The 10,110-nt window shown below is 35.3% G+C and overlaps 1 non-coding gene across 1 annotated transcript; it reads left to right on the top strand.

Moving 5' to 3' along the window:
- Positions 1-8,664: 8,664 nt before the first annotated feature.
- Positions 8,665-8,771, top strand: LOC139860989 (small nucleolar RNA R71). Its single transcript, XR_011763612.1, has one exon. It is a non-coding gene; the product is annotated as a small nucleolar RNA R71 (small nucleolar RNA).
- Positions 8,772-10,110: the final 1,339 nt, after the last annotated feature.

Genomic DNA, 10,110 nt, shown 5'->3' with positions numbered 1-10,110 from the left:
CACGGTCAAACAAAGACTATTTTGCTTCTGGAATTTTTACCACAACTAAAGGACTCATATACGGAGCCATGACCACTGGTCTCACCTTATTTCAGTAGGTATAGAGGCCGTGGTGACTGATCGAAATCAGCCTTTGTTTTAAACTCTTTACTTGATTAAAAACTTACTTTACCCTTTTGACTTAATGATGAATGATGATGATACTTAAGACCTAATTTACATACATTTAAACCTATTGGAATGATTTACTGACTTAGTAATATTTGACTTAGGTTGAGGACTTTCCGGACCTACATACTTACTTACTTCCCGACTCAACTTACTACTACTTTACCATTGTGAGTTATAGCGTCCCTTTTTACTTTAAATATTTTAGGAACTGAGCATACATGCGCATTTTATGTTTTACATACTAGGCACGAGTACTTAAACTTTATATATGTGTGGGTTATACAACGGCATAAACATTCCCTTTAGCTCGGTAACGTTTAGTCATTGGTTTTTGAACCGGTGAACGCGAATCTTAGATATGGATCCATAGGGTTTGACATCCCCACTCAGGCTAGTAGCGCTAGCATTTAACGGGTATTTAATACTTCGTAAACATACGCACTCGCCAAGTGTACTTTCAGGGGGTTATAAACGTTAAGTTAGTTACCAAGTGCCCACGGTTAAACATATACTTTACATACTGTTTTGAAACGCTCTTTGTAGCACTGAAATCTCGTGGCCTACCTTACATTACTGTTATACTTAAACTATAGCTCACCAACCATTGTGTTGATGTTTTTAAGCATGTTTTTCTCAGGTGCTTAAGGTTGCTTGCTTCCGCTGTTGTACTAGTCATGCTTTGTAGACACCCGCTGCGCTTGTTAGAGTTGTCACCGCATGAAACGTTTTATTTGCATTCAAACTATGTTACCTTTTGAAACAATGATCTGTAACGACCATTGGGTCACGTACTATTACTAATTGCTTCTATTCATTGTAGCATACTTTTGTTGTAAGACATTTGACGTTGGTTATGACATCACCTTTTATCTTGAATGCAAACTTGTTTTGAAATCGCATATAGTATTTGACCTTGTAATGATCCTGTTGTTGATGATTCGTACACGATGGTTTTGTACGGGACATCACAACACTAACTATACCACCGCGAATAATTAAATCGTACACATATACGCATAAACACTCTACTCACTAGGACACTATCGCCTCCAATGTCCTACGGGTCTCACTCGAGCGAGCTTAAAGACCCTAGTACCCCCGAATGCCTAAGCACCAAAAGACTCGCACAAAAGAGTCAAGGCACATCACGCTAACCACACACTCTACCGAGTGCAACTCATAACCATAAACGTAAGCCGACCGCTCGTCACAAATTATCTCCAACGGAGAAAAAAGTTTAGCTAAGGCTTACACGCATATCGCATGCTATATCAAAATGTAAAACATACGAATACTACATTAAAAGTACCTGAACATCTTCTCGCGACGCCTACCACTGCTAGCTTAGGACATTCCACCTTGCGATGTCCTCCTTTACGGCAGTTGAAACATACAATGCCGCTACCTCTCAATACCGGGCACTCCCAGCACTCGTGCCCTCTTTCTCCACAGTTGTAACATCTAGAGGCACTAGTATCTGACACTCCTTTCCTTTCGCTACTCGTGCTATCAATAGCACTTCTAGCCTTCTTGATCGGAGCGCTATACGATTTAACCCTTCTCTCACCCAAAGTATCATCAACCATCGTAGGAGCATACGATTTAAAACCCTTAGCCACAACAAATAACTTAGAAAAAGAGTCCACTTGCCCAATGCTAATTTTCCCACGCAACTCATCATTCAAAGTGTTAAGGAAGTCCTCCATCAACATGTCTTAGACAAAAAGGTAGCCCTAAGAGTATTTAGGTCCATAGACCCTTGTCGCAAACTTCGCAACTCATTACGCATTCGCAACAAATGGACCTGTGTTCGGAACTCCTCAAAGAATTCCTTCTTAAAATCATCCCACGACAACCTCATGAATGGTTCTTCACCCACGATATCAATCTTACCATCCAACCAATTCTTCGCATTACCCCGCAACAAACTAGTAGCGAGTCTCGTTTTATTGTCCGGAGGACATTCACTTGTACGAAAACACCCTTTGACATCCGAGATCCAACCGGTACTTACTAACGGATCGGGATCTCCGTAGTACATGGGAGGTTTAGTCACTCTAAAGTTCTTGTAACTAAACTCCTTTTCACCATTATTACGAGGTTTGAGAAACCCTCTTTCGAACTCTTCTCGGAGCGCACTCATCCGCTCCTTAACTGCGGCTTCAATCCTAGCCGTCATTTCATCCTCGTCATTTTGTTCCCTATTCGAAGTCCCGCTTCTCGTAATCATTTTAAAGAATGCAAATCGATCAAATAACGAAATGCAAATAAACCACATACAACACCGCCCCATCTTGCTTAACACCCGTCGTACATCACTTGTTAGACACGATTTGCGCTCGTAACAATAGTAGCTAGTCATTATTACGTGTACACGCCATTTAAACTCATTAGTACAACGACTATCTTGCTCGATGATATACACAAACACAAACACAACTGATGTTAAAGCGAAGGGGTACGAAATAGTATTATATTTTTAATACGAAATGAGACAAAATTTTACACAAGTTTTATTTATTTATAGAGTGGATATACCTAAACCTTGCTACAACACTTATAGGCAGTGTACCTAATCGTACAGTAGTGTAGTTTTTAGTAAGTCCGGTTCATTCCACAGGGAGCTGATAAAGTTTAACACTATATTTTTATAGAACTATATATATATATATATATATAAGTAGTATTATTATTATTATTATAAAAAGGGAGATTTTACCGTTTAATGACAGGTTTGTCGATTTTAAATAAAGCGTAAAGATAAATGACAATAATAAAAGTGCGTAAAATAAATTGCAATAAATAAAATGACAGTAAATAAAATTGCGAGTAAATGAAAGTACGATGAGAAATACAATAAAACAATTATGCTTACTTAAACTTCCGTAATCATGATGTTTGACGTTTTGATTTTAATTTATTACTTTGGGTTAATTGTCCTTTGTCATGGACTTATTTGAAACCTATCTGGTTTTCGTCCATAATAGTTCATCGGTCATAATTATAAAATACTCGTCAAATTAACCTTATTTTCGAAGTCAAATATTCCAACTAATTAGGGATTCGAACTGTAACAAGGTTTTAATACGTTGTTTAATAATTACACCAGGTTATCGACTGTGTATAATCCAAGGTCTTAATACTTTGTTAACAATTACACCAATTACCCTTGAATGTAATCCACCCTTGTTTTAGTTAGTCCATGATTATTAATTTACCCACTTAATCAGAATGAATAATCAATTACCCAACCCAATTGATTAATTAAATGATTGTTAAAGATGTCGTATAAACGTCACTAAATAGGACATGCATAATCATTTAATAATTATTAGATTAATTAATTTGAAGATAGGTTCGACAGGCTCCAAAGAATTGTCATTCGATTAGACAATACCCTCCATCTATTAATGGTCCATGGTCCAATGTCGACAAGTGTCGGTCTTTTGTGCATACCCTAATTATGGTACAAAATTTAATAACCCAATCTTAATTTTTAGTCTAACATCACTATTACTTCGGCTCAAATAAGCATAATAATAACTTAGTTACGAGACATTAATTTAAATAATTTAAACAAAGCTTACAGTGATTATTTATCGCGTAGCGTTACACGGACAGAGTTCTGACTTAAAACCCGTAAAACATTTCTTACAATAACCTTACTAAACCATAATTTATTATTAATCTTAAATTAAAATTAAAATTATAATAAATATAAATATAGATTGAGAGAGATAGATAGATATGGTGCATGGTACTCGGCTGAAACATGTGCCTTTTATAGGCAGATTTTGAATTTGACTGCTCCGCTATCGCTTAGCAAATATGCCTTCCAGCTCCGAGATCGCGGAGTTTCGCAGATCCAGCTCACCATTTTTGGATTTTTATTTGTCGACATATTTATTAAATATATATAATATATAAATAATTTATATAATTATTTATATATTATATTTTATTCTTGTGCATAGTTGACTCATAATTTTTGGTCCATTGCATCAGGCGTTGATAGTTGGCTCAAGTCACGGTTCCGGATTTTCGAACGTCCTTTCGTACAATTTAATATCTTGTACTTTGCATTTCACAACTTGTACTCTGTCATTTTTAGACGTTTCTCATCAATAAATTGAACCACTTGGATTGTATCTTGTACATTTGAGCTTTTTGGACGGTTTTGTCTTTGAATCTTCGTTTTCGTCTTTTGTCTTCGCACTTATTTAATATAAACGGATATTACTTGAAAATAGAACAATTACAACTGAAAACTTTACATATTGGTAGGATATTGCTACTAAATATATGTTCATTTGGAGCACTATCAAATATCCCCACACATGAACGTTGCTTGTCCTCAAGCAATACATAACTTGAAATTAAATCACACGAATCACTTCTTTATTCTTCACACTTTATACATCAGTGATTTTGATACGGCGGTATAGACAATGATAGTAACATTGTGGTTTACAGTCCCACATGACTATGAAAATTTAGATCCTTTAAGGAAATTGGATCTTATGAAAACATTTGATCTTTTGAAAATTCAAGCTAGATTTTACCCTAGACAAGTTTTCCGGAATAACCCTTCACCGGTGTTGCAAAATATTTTTGTGGGTTTTGTGGGTTTCAGATTTGAAAATTTTAGCTCAACATTTGTGGTTTTGTGTCACCCACTTGCTAACCTTGTATTAGGAAAGCAACACGTCCAGTTTACTTGTCCCGTATATTACCTTTCGGCAAACTACCATCCGGTTGTAAAGGAAAGCGATGAACAAGAAACTGTTAAGGCAATGTCTAATAACATGCATTTGTTCATGGTCTAAAACGTGTCGGATGCTATTACTATCCTTTGTAGGAGCAATAGTAAAGATCATCCTATGATTTTTCGGTCTGGCACAAGGTCCTGTCTTCGACCATGCTATGCAACCACCGTTCTTACGGTTGACACCCGATTTGGTTCAGGTGACCTAATGAATTCCAGGTGAATTCCTAGGATTTTACGTTCAATGGTAATGAACGCATTGAAAATGGGTTTTTAGAAAAACAAATCGATTTTAATTTTTGATCAAAATATTTTCTCGTTCAAGCTCGAGTTTAGATATCATCGAATTCCATGAGTTTGAATTCTCAATCTTTAAGGTCAATCTCAAGGATTGAGTAATATCAGGCTTAAAAACTGATTTTTGATCTTTAAGGAGATTATCCTTTCTGGGGGTGTGATTCATTAGTCTTATCAAGCTAATTTGCACGGTGCCCTCCCCATTTTACGAGACAGATCCTCTCATGGTTAGGATAAGTCTGACCACATGGCGACCCTGTTTGATGCTGAGGTCCGTGGATTTCCAGCTGATTTTCGAGAAAACTTTTCAAGGTTTTTCGTAGACTCTACAACTGGTCTGGATGACAACTTCCTAACCTAAATCAAGAAGCGCATTTCTTTTTCGGAAGACTTTACTTCCTTTTAATGATGGAATTGATTCATCGTGTAGATCCATCTTTTCTTTTATCTTTATTATAATATTACGGGTAAAACAGTTAATTTAGTCCAAAACAAAAGTACCTGCAATAAACTTTACAGAAACATGTGATAGATAGTTTTATTGAATAACTTGGTACATTTCCTCACACTTAGTTTTTATTTATTCTTTTATTTGCCTTTTTATTCTCATTTATTCCATTGTAAATGAATTCTAGCATTTTAGGTTGTTTCTCAATTTATGTCCTTTCCAAGGTAACAATAATTTCGGTATTAACACCTAGTTTTATCGTTCATAAATATGTATAAACATGATTTTGAATTCATTTAGTTGAAATTTTTTCAAATTTTCACAAAATTTGGCAATTAAACCAAGTGTAAACCCGAGAGAATTTATAACCCTTCCCCACACTTGAGATCTTGCAATGCCCTCATTTGCAAGAAATCAGTAAAAATTTAAATTCATGAGGGTGATTCATGTAGAAAAATGATTAAAAATACCGAGTTTGCAAATATATTGTTGTTATTTCACATTTAATATTTTGCGTCTTGTCGTCAAAATTAGTACATTTTTCTGAACTTAATGACAGTCTTTGAAAGTGCGCTGTTTTACTCTGTTTTGTACATAACATAAAATACAAACATATATATACATATTTTTGGAGTTGGGTATATTACCCCACGTTCAAAAATTTATAAAATATAATATTTTTTTGGCATACTTTAGATCAATAATATTAAAAATAATGATAACAAAATTTTTCGCCCCGTCCTCGGGTAAAGCAATTTCGGTTCCATGACCTAGTCTTCAACTTACGATGAATTTTAGAAATCATTTTTTAAACTTAATGAAATAAAGTAAATTTTGTTTTTAAATTCACACAAAACTTAAATTTAAAAATGCATATTAATTTCATACAAAACCTACAAAAATAAATTCAGAATGGGGGGAGAAAACTAGTTCTTTAGTGTCTGCTAGTGGAAAAGACCAATCGAATTCCATTCTTGGAACTATACGAGAATAGAACAACTAACTCTAGACAACATTTTCTTTTTAGAACATTTGAATCTCCCCACACTTAGGTAGCTGTGGTGTCGAAATTGTGATTAACTTCATCGTCAATTTCTCTTGGACCATAATCAACTTGCATATCTGTGACTTTAGCTTTAAGCCAGTGACCATCTTCTTCCGTAATATCCACAAATTCAACTAGTTTCGCCTTTTCTTTAGGCGATAGATTGGATACTAACCGGTTACATAACTTAAAGTTCCCCTTAATTCTAGCATCGTAAACCCGTTTAATAAGTTTCTTCATTGAACTATTAATAACGGGATCATTTAATTTTGTATCAACAACGGGGTTCTTTGTTATCAGGTCATCATTAGGTGTTACTTCATTTTCCCCACACTTAGGCATTTTATTATTATTAAGCACTACCATTGGAGTTGGTAAAAAACATGGTTCTTACCAATCGTTTTTGCTGGTTCAACGGTTTTGGTTGGTGGAGATTTAGACTTTCGAATTACAAAGGTGATCGATTTCTCATCATTACTAAGTGTCATTCTACCCTTTCTTACATCAAATAACGCTCCGGTGGACGCTAAGAATGGTCGACCTAAAATTAGAGGAATGTTTGAGTCCTCTTCTATGTCAATGACAATAAATTCGACTAGAAAGGTTAAATTACCTACTTGAACGGGTAGGTTGTCAGCAATTCCAACTGAGTGTTTAATGGTTTGATCAAGGAGTCGAACACTCATATCCGTTGGACTTAACTCACCTACTCTTAATCTCTTATATAATGAAAGAGGCATAACACTTACACTCGCACCTAAATCTGCTAGTGCATCATACATGACACAATCACTAAGTAGACAAGGAACAATAAATTCACCCGGATCACCTACCCTAGGTGGAGGTTTTGGTGGAACTGTATTCACCGGGTTTACTTCTACTGTTTTTGTTTCTTGCACTTTCTTATTCTTCTTCTTCTTTCTAAAGGTATCACAAACTTTATTACCTATTACTTCCTCATACTCAACTCCTTTTCTAGGAAACGGGATGGGTGGTCTGTATGGTGCCACCACTGGCTTTACATACTCAGGTGGTGGTGGTGGTGGTGTAACTTCTTCATTGTTACTTACATATAAAACCTTCCCATCTTCTAGTGTTGGTTTTTCAGAATTTGTTGAAACCATGTTAACATTTTCATTTCGAGGATTTACTTCAGTATTACTCGGTAGCTTTCCTTGTTCCCTTTCACTCATCAATCTAACAAGAGTACCTACTTGTTTTTCTAGATTGAAAATGGAAGCTTGTTGAGTTCTAAATGACTGATCAAACCTCTCATTCGTTTGGGTTTGAGTTTCAATAAATTGTATTTGAGATTCAACTAGCTTAAATACCACTTCTTCCAGATTTGACTTTTTCTCTTCGGTTTGTTGTGGTGGTTTATACAAGCCAGGTCTTTGTTGATTGAAAGTGTTGTTTTGAGTTGGTTGGTTATTCGGACCTTGTTGGTTATACGAGTTATTGGGTCCATTTGGATTGTAAAGAATGTTTTGATTTCGATTGAAGTTTAGCCTTGGTGGTTGATAATTTTTTTGATAATTATTTCCCGGCCTTTGTTTCATGTAGGAAATATTCTCACGTTGTTCCATCGTTTGCTCAATGTGACAATCTTTCGTTAAGTGTGGTCCACCACATTACTCACAATTGATTCGTATTGCGTGAATATCTTTATTCATCTTTTCCATTCGTCTCTTAAAAGCATCTATTTTTGCGGAAACGGAATCAAAGTCATGGCTAGAATCGGCTCTAGCCGCTTTAGATGAACGATATATATCTTTTTCCTGGTGCCACTCATGAGAGTGGGAGGCTGTGTTATCAATGATATTGTGAGCTTCAGTTTCGGTTTTCTTCATAATGGAACCACCAGCTGCTATGTCGATGTCTTTTCGTGTAGTGATGTCGACGCCTTTATAGAAGATTTTCACTATTTGAAAAGTATCTAATCCGTGTTGAGGACATCCTCTCAACATTCTTCCGAATCTTGTCCATGCCTCATATAACGTTTCATTTGGCTTTTGCACGAACGTGGCAATTTCTCCTTGAAGTCTCACGGATTTAGATGCCGGAAAGAATCTTTGAAGAAATTTCTCAACTAAAACATCCCATGAGTCAATCGTTCCTTCGGGTAACGATTCTAACCAATCTTTGGCTTCTCCTTTTAAAGTCCAGGGGAACAACATAAGATAAATAGTTTCATCCTGAACTTCTCGGATTTTAAATAGATTACAAATCCTATTAAAAGTTCGAAGATGTTCGTTTGGATCTTCTTTTGTTGTACCACCAAATTGGCATTGATTAGTGATCATGTGTAGGATTTGTCCTTTGATTTCAAAATCTGAAGCTCTAACATCTGGCTGAATAATGGCGTGACCTTGGCCCGTGCGTGTGGCTCTCATTCGGTCTTCCATACTTTGAGGTTCCGTTACTTCCATAATTGAATTTGTTGAATCCAAATCACTAGAAGATTCTGATTTAACTATTTGTGGTTTAGGAGGAATGATTAGTGGTTCAGGATCTTGGAATTGTCCTTGAATATCCTCCGGATTCTCAGTTGTGAAGTCGAGTTCAAAAGATGGATTGTCGGAAATTTTAATTGGAGTATTTGATCGACTGGATGATGATTCTAAAGAAAAATCAACAGCGGCAATATTGGATAGATGTCTTGATCGAGTTATAGGTGGTGAACGTATGAAAGGTGGTGTACGTTTTGCTCGGTGCATTCACTGAATATCCTATTAGTTATAAATATAAAAATTATATAAGTTATCAAATTAATAGACTTTTCTGATTTTGCCCACGTTTCGAATAGCCAATAGATGCAGCAGGTAGCCAGGACCCTTTAAATCGGAAGCCCACAACTCGCCACTAACAAATCCAACTATTACTACGAACCAGAAAATTTTGGATGTCTATCAATTTAACCGCTTAAAACAATTTTTCGTTTGAAATTTTAGAGAAGAAATAGAAAATTTTATGTCCTAAAAACTAGAGCGTAGAAATGAGAAAGAAAAAGATTGCGTCGAAAAACGTCGAAAAATAAAAAGTCGAAAAACAAAAATAAGAAAGTAAAGCGTCGAAACTTAAAAGTCTAAAAATTAAATCTAAAAAGTTACGTCTAAAGGTATTAAAACTTAAAAGGAATTCTATATCCAAAATGGCAGTAACTTAAAAAGGTACTAAAATTTATAAACTGCGTCGCAAAATTCTGAAGCGCCTAAATCTTAATCTAAAGAAAAAGCACTTAAGGGATTTTACGGAAAATCCTAAAAATCTAGAAATATAAAAATAACTACGGCAAAACTAAACTTAAAACTAATTATAAACGACAAATATAAAAATTACGAATTAAACGACAAAAATATTCAATTTATAAAAAGAAACTAAAAA

The sequence above is a fragment of the Rutidosis leptorrhynchoides genome, chromosome 7 (genome assembly GCF_046630445.1).
Source record: "Rutidosis leptorrhynchoides isolate AG116_Rl617_1_P2 chromosome 7, CSIRO_AGI_Rlap_v1, whole genome shotgun sequence".
Lineage (NCBI taxonomy): Eukaryota > Viridiplantae > Streptophyta > Magnoliopsida > Asterales > Asteraceae > Rutidosis > Rutidosis leptorrhynchoides.
Note: the sequence above shows the minus strand (reverse complement) of the source record. Positions and strands in the feature narration are given on the sequence as shown.